Consider the following 16,217-nt stretch of genomic DNA (forward strand, 5'->3'; position numbering starts at 1 on the left):
ACCCGGAGCTGGAGGAGGAAGGATGTGGGGTCACAGCTGGTCCAGGCTGGGCCCCCGAATGCACCCTCGCCGGAGGGACCTCGGAATTCCCTGACCCGCGGACAATGGGCGTCGTGAGGAACTTTGTAGGGACTACAAAGGAAAAAGGGGGGGGAAATGTAAGGATGTGCCCTGTGGGCACATCTGTGTTGTCCCTAGTTGGGGACAGCGCTGGGGCAGCTTGTCTGTCCCCAGCGCTGGGTGCGTGGCGGCGGCGGCGGGTGTCCGGTGCAGGGATTACCCTTTTCCCTGCACCGGACCCCAGGCTGGAGGGTTTGAATGTTGGCGCCCTCCGGGAGCCAATCGCGGCTCCCGGAGCGGCGGCCAATCAGGAAGAGACGCGGCGAGCCAATCAGCACTCGCCGCGTCATAGGCCCCGCCCCCGGCGTCTGACGTCAGACGCCGGGCGGGAGCCGTTCGGACAGGAGGCCGCGCCGAAGAGCGGCGAAGAGGAGGAGCCCGCGCGCAGGAGCGGGAAGAAGAGGATCGCGTGGCTGAAGAGAAGACACGGCCGGGAGCAGCGGAGGAGGTCGTCGGCGCGCCGGAGCGCAGAAGAGGATCCGGCGCCGAGGAGAAGACGACGACCGCGGGGAGAGGAGGTCCTGAGGCCGCGGAAGAGGCCAGAAGACGTCGGCCTGCAGAAAGAAGATGTCCAGCGGCGGCTGGACGCAGGGAAGAGACGGAGGCGCCGCTGGCCAGGACGGGTCAGCGGCAGAAGACGGTGGAGGCCCCCAGGTTAGGTAAGGCCTCAGTGAGGCTATCCTCCCCCTCCCCTTTTCCTCCCTCGACCACCAGGGACGGGCATTAGGCCCGAGGACACAATTCAGGCGCTAGGCCTGGGCGCAGTTAGGAGTTTGGGCCCCCAATATTTGATGAGGTGGTTTGGGCATTAGGCCCAAGCCACCCCACTCATGCGGCACCAGTTAGGCGGCACTAGGCCCGGGGGACAATCTAGGCACTAGGCCTGTGGCTAATAGAGGGCGTTAGGCCCTAGGGTATTTGTGGCCAAATCAGGGATACGATAAGGTGACCCTGGGCACAAGGCCCAGGTCACCCAACGGGCGGCAAGTAGGCGGGCGCTAGGCCCGTGGGTAAAGTCAGGCCTCCGGCCTGTGGGCAGTTAGGGGGCGCTAGGCCCAGCGAAGCAGTGTTTCCCTGAGGTGAGTAAAGGTGGTACTGGGCGCTAGGCTCAGGCCACCCTGAGAGTACGGTAGGTGGGTGAGCTGTGCGGTCCCCACTACTGGGTGTTCTGGGTCGGGTAGATAAAGGGACAGCACCGTTTTATGTTGTAACTCCGATAGTGTGATATATGTTATCGTGCAGGGCAAAGTGTATGTGTTGTGTAAGTTGTGCATAGTTGTGTTGCACCACACCCACAGAGCTAGTTTGAGGGCTCCGCTGTTGTAGATAGTATAGGGTGTGACACTAGGTCAGAGTTAGGCCCTGCACGGCTGTTTCTCTTTGCCTCCTTACAGGGACCTGTAAGTGGAGAAGATCGGAGTGCAAGACTTGTGACGGTGAGTAGCATCCGTGTACGTCTGTCCCTTGTTTGTCCCCGAGCGCCGGAGTTAGGATTGCTCACGGACGTGAGAATCCCTTTCATCACACTACGTGCGAAAGCGCGAGTGTGTGAAAGCTGGGTAGCTGAGGCTTTGTGCCGGTGATGACCATTCACCCAGCCGGTGAAGGTCGCAGCCACCCCTGGGGTATCCCCTGTTCCAGCGGAAGAAGGGTCGATACCCCCTTTAATGTAAACCCTTCTCTCCTCAGCTAGGTCGTCGGTAAGCTCCGAGAGGGAATCGCCGTGTCCGGATCCGACTGAAGAATTCCAGGTCCGTTGAAGGTTCCGGTACCTGAAGGTGAGAGAGAGCGGCGCCTGGTGAGTACCGCGTCTACACCTGCACGGCAGCAGGCACCACCACACGCACCGCACCTCTCACACACATCACTACTCCATACGGACTAAATATCTCCACAAGTGCTATATACACCCCCTGGACTGTGGCATTTTTTTCCAAGGATTCTATACAGGAGACTGTGTTTGGCCTCTAAATGTGGTAATATACTCAACAAATTGCTGTGCCATGTTTGCCCTATTTTATATATATTTTTAATCAGTCATATATATATATATTTTTTGTTGTTGCAACTATATGTTAATTTTTAACAAATAAAAAGCTATATTGTCTATATCCAGTTTATAGCGCTGTATATCCTTTCCTACAATTATTCTTTCTTTTTCATCCACTAGGGGTCACTGGAGTACTCTTGGGATATGGACGGCTTCCACCGGAAGAAGGCACTGAATAAATTAATTTTTGAGACTACTCCTCCCCTCCATATCCTGCAGCACTTCAGTGTTTTTTCTGTGCTCGACACAGTTAGAAGGCATAGTGGAGCTCATCCACAAAGTATTGGAATTTTTTTCTAAGTTTTTTTTTTTCTTCAATTTCCACGTCCTTTCCCCCCTTCTAACAGGCGTGGGTCAGGGACAGTGGAAGCGGCTGAGTAGCCGTGAGTGTCGGACCTCTCTGTAAAGAGCTCCCTCACTCCACTTGCAGGCTGCCTGCAGGAAAGCTGGACGGAGCTTGGATGAAGGCCCCGTCATAGACTTTTGTCACGGTCCAGGTATGTTGGGTTGGGGCGGTCAGCGCTTGCTGCCGCTCCACTGTTGGGGATTGTTGGGTACTCACCGCTGCCCGGAGCGCGTGTACATGGGCCGCTTCACGGTCCATGCGGCGCGCTCTCACTCTCCGGCTCCCAGCATCCTAAGAGACCGCTGCTCCCTGCGCAGCAGCAGCGCTGCTTGGCTACACAGACACGCCGTTATGCTGTGTGTGGCGGGCGGGAGCACGTGTGCATAGGCCGCTCCACGGCTCTATGCAGCACGCTCTCTGCTTCCGCCATCCGCCCGCAGCAGCCGAGGAGTTCCGTTGTCCGGGGTCTACAGTCAGGCCGCTCACACGGCCCTTTGCAAAACTTCCACAGGCCCAGACCCGGTGCTGTACACGGAGGTCGTGGGAGTGGGGGGGGGGAGACTTTAACAGTATTTGGCAGTGCAAGAAATGCTTAATATGTTTAAATGTTCTCCTGTCTGTTCCAGGTTTCCTATTTTTACATCTCGGCTAAGAGTGGTACTAGAGGAATTTTGGGGTCAGTTTTCGTATTTCTGGCAGGCACTGCACTTGCCTAGATATATACCAGGAACTTTGGTGTTATTACTGAGTCGTGCAGTCTGTCTGTGTGGAGTTTGTATTGTCTGTCTTCATAATGAGTAAGACACCAGCAAAATCTAAGAAACATTTGTCATGTCATGTCTGTAAGAGTGTGTTGCCTGATGGATCCACCACATGTACAGCATGTGTTGTTAATACAGCCATAAATACGATTTCCATTCCAGAAGTAAAGGCATCTCAGGACCCGCCATGGGCTTTACTTGCAGATGTATTAGTTGGTTTACAATCAGAACTGGCCGCCTCTCGTGAAGAAAGAGAGGCGGCAAGATCTGAGTTTAAGATGAGACCATTTGAGTTACCTGGGCTCAAACTGGTCATAAGTCCACCTTGAGTGGAAAAGATAAGTTTCCTTTTCCTACTAATTTTCCTGTCTCTGGGATACTAGACCTCACTGAACAGGAGTACGAGGAGGGCGAAATAGAACAACAGTCAGAAGGTGACGACTTTGACAGCCCAGGTATTGACAATCTCATCAGAGCAGTTCGTCAGTCGCTGGAGTTTACGGAAACTGAGGAGCCACTGACGAATGATGAGGTAGTCTTTACTAAACGACAGAGATCTCCGATGTGTTTCCCTATCTCGGAATCTCTTAATAAAATGTTACTGGAGTCACGGAAAAATCCGGACAAACGGTTTTCTATTCCTCGTAGATTTAAATCGAGTTACCCGTTTCCAGAGGCCATGACAGCTACATGGGAGAACCCACCTTTGGTGGATTCATCCGTATCTAAACTTACGAGGAAGTTAACCATACCAGTCCCAACTGCTACTACGCTTAAAGACCCTGCAGATCGTAAAATAGAGGCTATGCTAAGGTCCATGTACACAGCAACTGGAGTGCTGTTAAGACCTGGGTTGGTTGGCATTTGGGTTACTAAAGCTTTAATGGTATGGATAAAAGAGCTCAAGTCGGCTCTGCAAGATGATCATCTTATACTTCTCGCGGATCAAATCTGGGAAGCTGCTGAATATCTATGTACAGCTTCTACTGACGTCTGTCAGCTTACTTCTCGCCTGTCCTCATCGCTAGTCACAGTACGACGAGCACTTTGGCTGCGTTCGTGGCAGGCGGAGACGGAGGTTAAAAAAGGTATAGAGGCATTGCCTTATGATGGAGAGAAACTTTTTGGTCCTGAATTGGACAAATGGATTTCTGAGGCTACTGGAGGGAAGTCTGTTTTTCTTCCATCGCCTACAACTATACCTAAACGGAAATATTCTGGTCCGGCGTTCAAATCCTTTAGAACTCAGCCCTTTCGTGGGCAGGGAGGAGCAGTCACGCCGGGCAGAAGAGGTCGGGGTCGTAGTGCCCGACAATCCAATGCACGTCGTCAAGACACCAAGACCACTAACAAACCAGTGGCATGACGGGCTCCCAGCCCATCTCGGATCTCCAATTGTGGGAGCACGCCTTCAGAGCTTTCAGGGGGCGTGGCTGCAGACGTCCACAGATGGGTGGATCCGCAATTTAGTATTAGAGGGTTACAAAATAGAGTTCGATTATCTTCCGACAGGAAGATTTTTCACGACAGGACTGCCTGTGTCGGACGACAAGAAAGCAGTTCTGCAGGTTGCCATTCAGTCTCTGCTGAATGCTGCAGTGATAATTCCGGTCCCTGTGCAGGAACAGGGGCAGGGTTATTATTCCAGTCTGTTTCTGGTACCAAAACCAGATGGCTCAGTCAGGCCAATATTGAACCTAAAAGGTCTCAATCATTACGTCACTTACCACAGATTCAAGATGGAATCTCTCAGGTCAGTAATTGCAGGGTTAGAGCCACAGGAATTCATGATTGCACTAGATCTCAAGGATGCGTATTTGCACATTCCGATTTGGCCACCTCACCAGAGTTTCTTAAGGTTTGCGATAAGACGAGACCATTACCAATTTCAGGCTCTACCGTTTGGCCTCTCATCAGCGCCTCGGGTATTCACCAAGGTAATGTCCGGGATGACAGCTCATCTCAGGTCCCTAGGGGTAATAATTGTTCCGTATTTAGACGATCTACTCATAAAGGCTCCGTCTCAACAATTGCTTCTCCAACATGCCTTACTAACGTACAATGTACTAGTTCAGCACGGTTGGATAGTCAGTTTAAAGAAATCACATCTAATTCCGTGTCAACGACTTCAATTCCTAGGGATGATTCTCGATACAGTAAAACAAAGGGTTTACCTGCCACAACAGAAAGTACAGGGCATTCGTCATCTGGTGCAATTAGTGCTCAAGCCACGCACAGTCTCAGTACATTTGTGCATTCGCCTTCTAGGCACAATGGTGGCGGCTTTCGAAGCACTTCAGTTCGGAAGATTTCACTCACGTCCGTTTCAACTGGAGGTGTTAGCACAGTGGTCGGGATCACATCTGCAGCTGCACCACAGGGTGAGGTTGTCACCACAAGTCAGGGTGTCTCTTCTCTGGTGGTTAAAAATACACAATCTATCTGCAGGGAGACGATTCGGCGTCGCGAATTGGATAATTCTGACAACAGACGCAAGTCTCAGGGGTTGGGGAGCTGTAGTTCAGAGTTATCGGCTCCAGGGCCTCTGGGCGGATCACGAAAGATCGCTATCCATAAATGTTCTGGAACTCAGGGCGATTTACAATGCTCTAAGACAAGCGGTGTACATGTTTCGTTTTCAGACTGTTCAGGTGCAGTCAGACAACGCGACGGCAGTCGCATATATAAACAAACAAGGAGGAACGAGAAGCCGCATGGCTATGCGGGAAGTAGCTCGGATCCTCAGATGGGCCGAATATCACCAGGTGATATTATCGGCAGTGTTCATTCCTGGAGTGGACAACTGGGAGGCAGATTTTCTCAGTCGTCGGGATTTTCATCCAGGAGAGTGGGCATTGAATCCAGAAGTATTTCAGATGTTGATCCAGAAGTGGGGTTACCCTCAGGTGGATCTAATGGCATCCCGCCACAATCATCAGGTGTCAAGATATGTGTCCAGAACAAGAGATCCAGGGGCAGTGGCGGTGGATGCTCTCACAGCCACGTGGCCATACAGCCTGGTGTATCTGTTTCCACCGTTTCCGCTGCTCCCGTTGGTGCTAAAACGGATCAAGAGAGGGTTCGTCACAGTCATTCTAATAGCGCCTCATTGGCCTCGGAGGGCTTGGTTCTCGGATCTCCTCGGGTTACTCGCAGACGATCCGTGGCCACTCCCACTACGTCCGGACCTGTTACAACAGGGTCCGTTCCTTTACCCCGATTTAGCGCGGCTGCGTTTGACGGGGTGGCTGTTGAAAAGGCCATCTTAAGGAAAGAGGGCATTCCTGAGTCTGTTATACCAACCATGGTACGAGCTAGGAAGCCGGTTACGGCAGCTCATTATTATAGAATTTGGCGTACTTATATAGGTTGGTGTGAAGCTCGGAAATTTCCGACATCGTCTTTTAAATTATCCCGTCTTTTGTTATTTTTACAAATGGGGTTAGATGGAGGACTACGTCTTTCCACACTAAAGGTGCAGGTATCTGCGTTGTCAATTTATTTTCAAAGGAAATTGGCCTCGTTGCAGTCAATACATACGTTTCTACAGGGTGTAAAGAGGATACAGCCTCCTTTCATTCCACCTACAGCACCATGGGACTTGAATCTGGTTTTAGATTTCTTACAGTCCGATTACTTTGAACCCTTACAACAAGTGGATATTAAATTTCTCACTTGGAAAACGATTTTTCTTTTAGCCTTAGCTTCGGCTAAGCGTGTTTCAGATTTGGGTGCCTTGTCATGCAAGTCACCGTATTTAATTTTTCATGATGACAGAGCGGAACTTCGGACGAATCCCGCTTTTCTACCAAAGGTAGTGTCGTCTTTTCACATCAATCAACCAATAGTAGTTCCTGTGTTAACAGGAGATTCTGGAACGTTGGATGTGGTTCGCGCATTGCGCATCTATGTTTCCCGAACGTCTACTGTGCGTAAGACAGATACGTTGTTTGTTCTCTATGACGCAGCTAAGAGGGGTTGGCCAGCCTCTAAGCAGACCTTATCCAGATGGATCAAACTGACTATACGTCAGGCTTACCTTTATGCTAAGTTACAGCCACCTACTTCAGTAACAGCTCATTCCACACGTTCTGTGGGGACGTCATGGGCAGCGAGTCGTGGGGCTTCTACGACACAGCTTTGCCGTGCGGCTACTTGGTCGTCAGTGCACACGTTTGTGCGCTTTTACAAGTTTGATACGTTCGCGGCAGCAGCATCTAGCTTTGGCCGTTTAGTGTTACAGGTGCCAAACAGCTCTCCCGCCACGGAGGAGACTTTGGTACATCCCAAGAGTACTCCAGTGACCCCTAGTGGATGAAAAAGAAAATAGGATTTTGGTACCTACCAGGTAAATCCTTTTCTTTGAATCCATAGGGGGCACTGGACGCCCACCCAGAGCAGTTTACCTGTTTTAGGAGTCCAGTGGTTCTTATGGTAACACACTTTCACGACTGGTTTAAATTTAACAAGGGTTAATCAGTTATGGTGTCAACTGTTTAGTTGTCTGTTACGTTGTGTCAACTTTATTGTTGTCTGTGAGACTATATGTAATTCTCCTTTTGTCAATCTCTCTATCGATCCTGTTCGGCTCAGTAAAAAACACTGAAGTGCTGCAGGATATGGAGGGGAGGAGTAGTCTCAAAAATTAATTTATTCAGTGCCTTCTTCCGGTGGAAGCCGTCCATATCCCAAGAGTACTCCAGTGCCCCCTATGGATTCAAAGAAAAGGATTTACCTGGTAGGTACCAAAATCCTATTTTAGGTATTTAACAATCCCTTAAACAGCTGCTTTGGGTAAACACCATATTTTGAAGCGCCGGGCCTATTACTTTGGTAATTTTTCCCTACATTAGAGAACACAAATTGTTTTTTCTTACACAGAATTACCCCTCCCTTTTAGCACCTGAGTGACATCACAATCTGATTGAGAAGCTTGCCATTTTGTGCATTGTATTTAGAGAGGCATGGATGGGTCAGCATTAGGAGGGATTGCTGACTCCAGAGTGCCACTGGAGAAGTTAGGGGTGTCTCCAGGTAAGCTGGCTCTCAGATTCTGTAGGAGCCATTATCATGTGGCCTTACACTGGGCATTCAGACCCAGACATATATGTAATTATTTATGGGGTGGGTGTGGGGTGCGGTGGCCCCTGTGTCGGTGTGGCTGGGCGCCTTCCGGTCGGCACACCCTAACACTTTATTAACAATTATGATTTTCCCTATCACTTTGTATATATTTTTGCATTCTTTTAATCGCACTTCACTTATATAGCACTTATGTGCTTCTTATTAACCCTTATTAACTTTCACCTGTGTGCTGACCTGGGGTAGCCGACCTGTGCTGACGTGATGGGGTCCTGCACCCCGGACCCATACCTAGTATTAGAGACCCCCAGTGACGGAGACGCCTTGCCGAACGGCCTGGGGGCTTAATCCTATATCTGCAGATATACACAACTAAGATCTCCGTATTATCTGATTATTATGTAGTATTATTTCTCACTCAGTGTGCATTAGGGAACACAAATTGTTTTTTCTTACACAGAATTACCCCTCCCTTTTAGCATCTGAGTGACATCACAATCTGATTGAGCAGCTTACCATTTTGTGCATTAAATGTAGTGTTAATGTCCTGTTATTTACATATCGCACAATGGCCCTCATTCCGAGTTGATCGCTAGCTGCCGTTGTTCGCAGCACAGCGATCAGGCTAAAAATCGGCATTTCTGCGCATGCGTACGGGCCGCAGTACGCACGCGTGAAGTACTATCACACAAGACTATGCAGTTTTACACAAGGGCGAGCGACGCTTTTCTGTCGCTCTGTTGATCGGTGAGTGATTGACAGGAAGTGGGTGTTTCTGGGTGGTAACTGGCCGTTTTCCGGGAGTGTGCTAAAAAACGCAGGCGTGTCAGGTAAAAACGCAGGCGTGTCTGAGGAAACGGAGGAGTGGCTGGCCGAACGCAGGGCGTGTTTGTGACGTCAAAGCAGGAACTAAACTGACTGAAGTGATCGCAAGGTAGGAGTAGGTTTGGAGCTGCTCAGAAACTGCATGAAATTTTTTACGAGCAGTTCTGCTAAGCTAAGATACACTCCCAGAGGGCGGCGGCCTAGCGTTTGCACTGCTGCTAAAAGCAGCTAGCTAACGATCAACTCGGAATGAAGGGGGTCATTCCGAGTTAAATTGTTACATGATTGAGGCAATGAAAAATGTTTTACACATTTCTGATAATACGAGTACCACCAAAAAAAGGGGTATTATGTTCGGTGAGGAAAAACTACCTGTAGTTTTCCTGAATCTGAGAAATTAAATGAGGTGTGTGATGATGCGTGGGTTTCCCCCGATAACAACGGATAATTTCTAAAATGTTATTGGCATTATATCCTTTCCCTCCAGAGGTTAGGGTGCGTTGGGAAACACCCCCTAGGGGGGATAAAGCGCTCACACGCTTGTAAGGGCTCTACCTTCGCCTGAGATGGCCGCCCTTAAGGATCCTGCTGATAGAAAGCAGGAGGGTATCCTAAAAGGTATTTACACACATACTGGTGTTATACTGCGACCAGCAATCGCCTCAGCCTGGATGTGCAGTGCTGGGTTGGCGTGGTCGGATTCCCTGACTGAAAATATTGATACCCTAGATAAGGACAGTATATTTTTGCCTATAGAGCATTTAAAAGATGCATTTTTATATATGCGTGATGCACAGCGGAATATTTGCCGACTGGCATCAAGTCTATGCGCGTTGTCCATTTCTACCAGTAGAGGGTTATGGACACGTCAGTGGTCAGGAGATGCGTATTCCAAACGGCATTTAGAAGTATTGCTTTATTAAGGGAGGAGTTATTTGGGGTCGGTCTTTCAGACCTGGTGGTCACGGCAACAGCTGGGAATTCCACGTTTGTACCCCAGGTCGCCTCTCAACATGAGAAGACGCCGTATTATCAGGCGCAGTCTTTTCGTGGACAAGCGGGCAAAAGGTTCCTCATTTCTGCCCCGTGACAGAGGGAGAGGAAAAAGGCTGCAGAAATCAGCCAGTTCCCAGGAACAGAAACCCTCTCCCGCCTCTGCCAAGCCCTCAGTATACGCTGGGGCTTTACAAGCAGAATCAGGCACGGTGGGGGGCCCGTCTCAATGAATTTCAGCGCGCAGTGGGCTCACTCGCAAGTAGACCCCTGGATCCTTCAGGTGATATCTCAGGGGTACAACTTAGAATTCGAGACGTCTCCCCCTCGCCGTTTCCTAAAGTCGGCTTTACCGATGTCTCCTTCTGACAGGGAGACAGTTTTGGAAGCCATTCACAAGCTGTATTCCCAGCAGGTAATAATCAAGATACCCCTCCTGCAACAGGGAACGGGGTATTATTCCACACTGTTGTGGTACCGAAGCCGGACGGCTCGGTGAGACCGATTCTAAATCTAAAATCTTTGAACACTTACGTACAGAGGTTCAAATTCAAGATTGAGTCACTTAGAGCAGTGATTGCGAACCTGGAAGAAGGGGACTACATGATTTCTCGGGACATCAAGGATGCTTACCTTCATGTCAAAATTTACCCTTCTCACCAAGGGTACCTCAGGTTTATGGTACAGAACTGTCACTATCAGTTCAGACGCTGCCGTATGGATGGTACACGGCACCCCGGGTCTTTACCAAGGTAATGGCCGAAATGATGATATTCCTTCGAAGGAAGTGAATTTTAGTTATCCCTTCCTTGGACAATTCCCTGATAAGGGTAAGATCCAGGGAACAGTTGGAGGTCGGTGTAGCACTATCTCAGGTAGTGTTGCGGCAGCACGATTGGATTCTCAATATTCCAAAATCGCACCTGGTTCCGACGACGTGTCTTCTGTTCCTAGGGATGATCCTGGACACAGTCCAGAAAAAGGTGTTTCTCCCGGAGGAGAAAGCCAGGGAGTTATTCGAGCTAGTCAGGAACCTCCTAAAACCGAGCCAAGTCTCAGTGCATCAATGCACAAGGGTTCTGGGTAAAATGGTGGCTTCCTACGAAGCAATCCCATTCGGCAGATTCCACGCAAGAACTTTCCAGTGGGACCTGCTGGACAAATGGTCCGGATCGCATCTTCAGATGCATCAGCGGATAACCCTGTCACCAAGGTGGTTGCAGAGTGGTGGTTGCAGAGTGCTCATCTTCTAGAGGGCCGCAGATTAGGCATTCAGGACTGGGTCCTGGTGACCACGGATGCCAGCCTGCGAGGCTGGGGAGCAGTCACACAGGGAAGGAATATCCAGGGCTTATGGTCAAGCCTGGAGACATCACTTCACATAAATATCCTGAAGCTAAGGGACATTTACAATGCTCTAAGCTTAGCAAGACCTCTGCTTCAAGGTCAGCCGGTGTTGATCCAGTCGGACAACATCACGGCAGTCACCCACGTAAACAGACAGGGTGGCACAAGAAGCAGGAGGGCAATGGCAGAAGCTGCAAGGATTCTTCGCTGGGCGGAAAATCATGTGATAGCACTGTCAGCAGTATTCATTCCGGGAGTGGACAACTGGGAAGCAGACTTCCTCAGCACGACCTCCACCCGGGAGAGTGGGGACTTCACCCAGAAGTCTTCCACATGATTAAAAACTCGACAGGTATTGCGCCAGGTCCAGGGACCCTCAGGCAATAAGCTGTAGACGCTCTGGTAACACCGTGGGTGTACCAGTCAGGGTATGTGTTCCCTCCTCTGCCTCTCATACCCAAGGTACTGAGATTGATAAGATGGAGAGGAGTAAGCACTATATTCGTGGTTCCGGATTGGCCAAGAAGGACTTGGTAACCGGAACTTCAAGAGATGCTCACGGAGGATCCGTGGCCTCTACCTCTAAGAAGGGACCTGCTCCAGCAAGGACCCTGTCTGTTCCAAGACTTACCGCGGCTGCGTTTGACGGCATGGCGGTTGAACGCCGGATCCTGAAGGAAAAAAGGCATTCCGGATGAAGTCATCCCTATCCTGATCAAAGCCAGGAAGGATGTAACCGCAAAAACATTATCACCGCAATTGGCGAAAATATGTTGCGTGGTACGAGTCCAGTAAGGCCCGACGGAGGAAATTCAACTGGGTCGATTCCTACATTTCCTGCAAACAGGAGTGTCTATGGGCCTGAAATTGGGGTCCATTAAGGTTCAAATTTCGGCCCTGTCAATTTTCTTCCAAAAAGAACTAGCTTCAGTCCCTGAAGTTCAGACGTTTGTAAAAGGGGTACTGCATATACAGCCTCCTTTTGTGCCTCCAGTGGCACTTTGGGATCTCAATGTAGTTTTGGGTTCCAAAAGTCACATTGGTTTGAACCACTTAAATCTGTGGAGTTAAAATATCTCACATGGAAAGTGGTCATGCTGTTGGCCCTGGCCTGGGCCAGGCGCGTGTCAGAATTGGCGGCTTTATCCTGAAAAAGCCCTTATCTGATTTTCCATTCGGACAGGGCGGAATTGAGGACTCGTCCTCAGTTTCTCCCCAAGGTGGTTTCAGCGTCTCACCTGAACCAACCTATTGGTGGTGCCTGCGGCTACTAGGGACTTGGAGGCCTCCAAGTTGCTAGACGTTGTCAGTGCCCTGAAAATATATGTTTCCAGGACGGCTGGAGTCAGGAAATCTGACTCGCTGTTTATCCTGTGTGCACCCAACAAGCTGGGTGCTCCTGCTTCTAAGCAGACTATTGCTCGTTGGATTTGTAGTACAATTCAGCTTGCACATTCTGTGGCAGGCCTGCCACAGCCAAAAATCTGTAAATGCCCACTCCACAAGGAAGGTGGGCTCATCTTGGGCGGCTGCCCGAGGGGTCTCGGCTTTACAACTTTGCCGAGCAGCTACTTGGTCAGGAGCAAATACGTTTGTAAAATTCTACAAAATTGATATCCTGGCTGAGGAGGACCTGGAGTTCTCTCATTTGGTGCTGCAGAGTCATCCGCACTCTCCCGCCCGTTTGGGAGCTTTGGTATAATCCCAATGGTCCTTACGGAGTCCCCAGCATCCACTTAGGACGTTAGAGAAAATAAGAATTTACTTACCGATAATTCTATTTCTCATAGTCCGTAGTGGATGCTGGGCGCCCATCCCAAGTGCGGATTGTCTGCAATACTTGTACATAGTTATTGTTACAAAAATCGGGTTATTATTGTTGTGAGCCATCTTTCAGAGGCTCCTCTGTTATCATGCTGTTAACTGGGTTCAGATCACAGGTTATACGGTGTGATTGGTGTGGCTGGTATGAGTCTTACCCGGGATTCAAAATCCTTCCTTATTGTGTACGCTCGTCCGGGCACAGTATCCTAACTGAGGCTTGGAGGAGGGTCATAGGGGGAGGAGCCAGTGCACACCAGATAGTCCTAAAGCTTTCTTTAGATGTGCCCAGTCTCCTGCGGAGCCGCTATTCCCCATGGTCCTTACGGAGTCCCCAGCATCCACTACGGACTATGAGAAATAGAATTATCGGTAAGTAAATTCTTATTTTTTTTTGGTTGCCCGACTTCTCCGAATGGACTAAGAGTTCCACTGCTTGTCTTTTATACTCAAAGTTTTTCTGCAACTCTAAGGTCTATGTATATTATGTTCCTGTTTTTGTTGAACCAGATCAGTCGATGATACTATGCTGAATCGCTGCCTGACATATCTCCTATTGTATATATCCACTGCTATTTCTTGTAAAATTTGGTAAAAAAACAAATAAATATATTTAAAAAAAACAAAACCCTAACATTGGTTGTACCATACCGCAACACCCAGACAAAACCCAAACATCCCAAATGCACCAACACAACTAGCAAAATCCTCAAAGAACACAAGGCAGGGCAGGAACGTAGACTTCCAGGAATCAAAGAGGGAAACACAGGAAGGGCTGCCCACCTATAAACACTAGTATAAACTGCTCACCAATAGCAAGCAACCAACAAGTTTCAACTCCTACTTCATGCACAACCATAAAAAAAAATGTTATTAACAGACAACAAATGGTAACCAAAGTTACACACACAGTGGCGGTTTAATTTGCCTTACTGTTTCTCAATCGTTCTTCTGTTTTTCTAGAGACGTTCATACTGTAGATGTGATAGGGCCCTAGTAGCGCAATAATGGGGGGTTTCTAAGTACAGTTTTCTCTGCTCTACATTGTCACAATCAGCTGTGGACACGATCGGAGCTGCCACAGCTGTACAGCGGCTCCTCAGTCAGAGTTCGGGGATGTCGGGAGCGCTGGAGTCCCATTTCAGTCGCCACAGAAATGCAGAGGCCGGACAATATATCGCTGGCACTGGGTTGCAGGTGTATATGACTGTGAACAGAGATTTGCACATATTAATTGACCATCAATATATCATGCATATTTATATTATATGGGCCATGGAGGCTCCACCTAGCGACTTACAGGACTTCACGGATCAGCTGCTTACGTATTGGTGCCAAATACCACAGGACACTTTAAGAGGTATTGTGGAGTCCATGCCTCAATGGGTCAGAGCTGTCTTGGTGGGCCGAAGGGGACCTACACAATATCAGGCATAGCATAGAATGATAGACAGGTAGGTCATACCTCCCAACTTCACGATTCCAGCGGGACAGTCCTGCTATCTGGACACTGTCCTGCCAGCGGGTTGCTGTGTCCCGCATACAGGAGGTTAAGTCGGGAGGCTCCGCCCCCAATTTTTGCCCGCTGGCGCACCAGGTCCTGCATCCGCATCTTACGAAGTTGGGAGGTATGAGGTAGGTAGATAGAGACCAAAATTAAAGTTTCCTTAGTCAGGACCATCTGTAGCTTGATCTAACTGTGTCTAATAATACGCATATGACAAAAAGTAATATACTAAACTTTCTATTCTGGAACAAATTAAGTCAATATTTCTTCTAAAAAAAGAAAATGATGTCAAGCTGTTTTATAGAGAGCAAACACGGAAGGCTTATTGTTTCCATGTTGATATTAGCAATGGGAAAAGTTAAACAACTTTACGGCTGGTATTGTAGAGTCAGGTTAGTCAAAACCATCCGTTTTTAATAATGGGAAACATATATGTACACACACGTGTATGTACTTAAGTGAAATGTAAACAGCAAGCAGATGTTTTATGCAGACTATTACTGTGAATACTATTACAGAATGAGTGAAATCTAAATTCAAATTGATCCAATATAAAAATAGTATGTTTTATATTTGGAAATCTATAAACACGTATTATAATTGATGACATATTCGGAAACATTTTCACATCTTGATAGAACTTGCAGGAGAATCTCAGTCAAGACAAACATTGCAAAACTTTATTTTTAATACCCCATCCTATTAATTAAGTTGTAATTATGGTATTTCATACGGTACATTGGTGTTCGAAAAATAACTTTTCCAGTAGATACAGAATATATCAGGTGTAGGGCCACACAATTTTATTTGACTGCATTTATGCAATTTGAGAATAAGGGGGGTATTCAATTAGGTCTGTTTTTTCCACCTAGGCGAAAAAATTTGACTTTTCGCTATTTTTATGGCGAATGGGGATTCGCCCTATTTAATAGCAGGGCCGTTTTTTCAACTTGGCGAAAAATTCAGTAGGAGCGAAAAACATGTGGATCGGTGAATCTGCATGTTTTCTCACCTGCGCCGGCAAAAAAGCAAGCCGTTTTTGCAGATTTTGAGGCATTTTTCACAAACTGGCCGCAATTGAATAGGTAGGGTAGCGAATTCAATAGCTCTGAGATTACCGGCACTAACTGAATACCCCTCTAAGAGGTTTTATCTATGGCTATGCAAGCAGACTGCTCTCACTGTAAGAACCCTCAGTCCCATCATTCGGGACCATAACTAGACGTTTGTGGGACGATAACAATACTTGTGACAGAGCCCCATTTACATGAATTCTCATCTTATGCTCCTTATGCTCCTTCTTACGCTCAGTCCATGGCAACGTCAGGGATGTAACTATAAATGTCAGGGCCTTGTAGCAAAATA

The 16,217-nt window shown here is 48.4% G+C and overlaps 1 protein-coding gene across 3 annotated transcripts in view; it reads right to left on the reverse strand.

The window, feature by feature from the left end:
- LOC134945529 (somatostatin receptor type 5-like) overlaps nt 1-16,217 on the reverse strand; it is a 534,823-nt gene that overhangs the window by 186,626 nt on the left and 331,980 nt on the right. Inside the window, exon 4 of one of the 3 annotated variants that reach the window (XR_010182124.1) lies at nt 14,300-14,552. The exons of the other annotated variants lie outside the window; for them this stretch is intronic. The gene's annotated coding sequence lies outside the window, so the exon portion shown is untranslated. Of the gene's footprint in view, nt 1-14,299; nt 14,553-16,217 lie in introns of those variants that run through there. 3 annotated transcript variants of the gene reach the window in all.

Source organism: Pseudophryne corroboree, chromosome 7, assembly GCF_028390025.1.
Source record: "Pseudophryne corroboree isolate aPseCor3 chromosome 7, aPseCor3.hap2, whole genome shotgun sequence".
In the NCBI taxonomy this organism is placed as follows: domain Eukaryota; kingdom Metazoa; phylum Chordata; class Amphibia; order Anura; family Myobatrachidae; genus Pseudophryne; species Pseudophryne corroboree.